The sequence below is a fragment of the Tupaia chinensis genome, unplaced genomic scaffold (genome assembly GCF_000334495.1).
Source record: "Tupaia chinensis unplaced genomic scaffold, TupChi_1.0 Scaffold000354_1, whole genome shotgun sequence".
Lineage (NCBI taxonomy): Eukaryota > Metazoa > Chordata > Mammalia > Scandentia > Tupaiidae > Tupaia > Tupaia belangeri.
In genome coordinates, this window is record NW_006159849.1 from 7,764,175 (window position 1) to 7,766,051 (window position 1,877).

Below are 1,877 nucleotides of genomic sequence, written 5' to 3' on the forward strand. Positions count from 1 at the left end.
TGTTTTTAACACTTTTAGCCAAAAAAAAAATTTTTTTTTTTTTTTTTGAAAAAGAGAAACGTCTGGTGCCATCACCTTTTGTATTTCCTTGTGTAGCCAAGACTGCCACAGGCTTTTCCGAGAGGACGGGGGCAGCCAGTTCGGATTCCGACAGCAATGCAGTAGCATTAAGGTGTTCGGACCAAAATATGTCCTAAGCAGGTCCATCTAGTCAGGCAGCATTTTAGTAAAGAAGTATCGCCATATTCAGAGTGCAGGGGCACTCGCTCCTATGAGCGCTGCAGGAGGACAGACGCTGGGAGTCAAACTGCAGTGCACACACAGCGACAAGCCGTCCCCCTTCCCATCTCTGCCTGCCCAGCCCCACACAAGCCTATCTTTATCATGCAGAGACAATTAAAGGGCTGCAGACTCTGGGTGCATTGCTGTGTCCTGGCTCCCACTGGGTGAGTTGTTGCCAGTCTGACATTTTCCCAAATTCTCCACTAGTGAGCTACATCGGGTAGCAAAGCAAGGACTTCACTAACCAGGACCCATCACCACGGTCTTGGGAGGTTTGGGTTCCCGAACCTTACAGGGCACTACCTAGCTATTGTGGGAGAGGCTGTCACCAGTGGTAGACATGAAGTATCCCGTTTCCTACGGAAACCGCCCTGGCTGTGTGGTGCTGGCCGGGCACCTCATCTCTCTGTATGATCTTTATCTCCTTTTTAAAAGGGCGCCCCTCACCACCTATCTCTCTATCCACATCTCAGAGTTCATTCTAAAAGAGCCAACACAAAGGCCATCCATCCTACAGCCATAAGGGTCTCGGCGCTGAAATACCCTGCCAGAAAGAGAACGAAGACCTTTCCCAGCAAAGTTGTGGGGACAGGGAGAGGAATGTGACCATCAGAGACCTTTCTCCTTCAAGTTTACAAGAAATAAACAATAGAAACTGCAGAGTCAGGGAGCCCAAGAACAGGAGCTCAGAAAAGGAGAAGTGCCACAGGATGGAAGCGCCTGTCAAACCCGGGGACACCGGCAAGCCCAGAGGGGTACCGTGGTCCCGTTTCCCTGCCATGTGCCCCCAAACCACATGCCCCATTCCACATCCCCATGCCAGGAGGCCAGGGAAAGGGGAAGCAGAGCCCCTGCTCGGCCAGCCACTCCAGGGGCAGAACACAGGCTGGACTCAGAGTTGCAGGGTCAAAATCACAAACACTGTCCGGAGCCGGGGACATCAGTCAGGGCACGGGCAGCTCTCTGGGTCTGAGGCGCAGTTTGGGGAGCGTGGATGCAATCACACGCGTACACACACATGCACGGGGTTTTACAAATCCGCCCCTACCCCACTGCCTCCCTCCTCACTTCACACACCAAGTGCACCCTGCCCACCGCACCGTTTCCATCATCACATTCTTCCTCCCGGAGAGTCATCGGGAGACGAGGGATCCTAGCGGGGATTCCTGGAAATGTCATCCCCCAACACCTCCGCTCCACCACCTCCACCCCTTCGCTGTACCTTTTACACACACACACACACACACACACACACACACACACACACACAGGCACACCCTTGCCATGTCTGTCATCAGGCCTGCCCGCAGCCCCCAGAGCCCCGGACTCCCTGCGCGCACCGGACTCCGGCGTCTCTCGCCCAACGCCCCTTCCCCCGTCTCGCTGGCTCGATGGCTACAGGCACTGCCCCCTGGATGTCGCCTGCTGTCCCCGCTCAGCCTCACTATTGTTCCAGGCAGCCCCTCTCACGCCCGGGGGCGCCCGTCAGCGGGACCGGGGCTCCGGCAGGGGTGGCATCAGCGCCGGGCACCCACCACTCACCCACCCCTCCCTGGCGATGGTACCTTGCCTGACAGCTGGGTCCGCGGGCCCGC

The 1,877-nt window shown here is 56.5% G+C and overlaps 1 protein-coding gene across 1 annotated transcript in view; it reads right to left on the reverse strand.

The window, feature by feature from the left end:
• The window catches only part of APBA1 (amyloid beta precursor protein binding family A member 1), a 248,607-nt gene extending 246,739 nt beyond the window's left edge, over positions 1-1,868 (reverse strand). The window contains 1 exon segment of the mRNA XM_006152467.2: positions 1,848-1,868. The gene's annotated coding sequence lies outside the window, so the exon portion shown is untranslated.
• Positions 1,869-1,877: the final 9 nt, after the last annotated feature.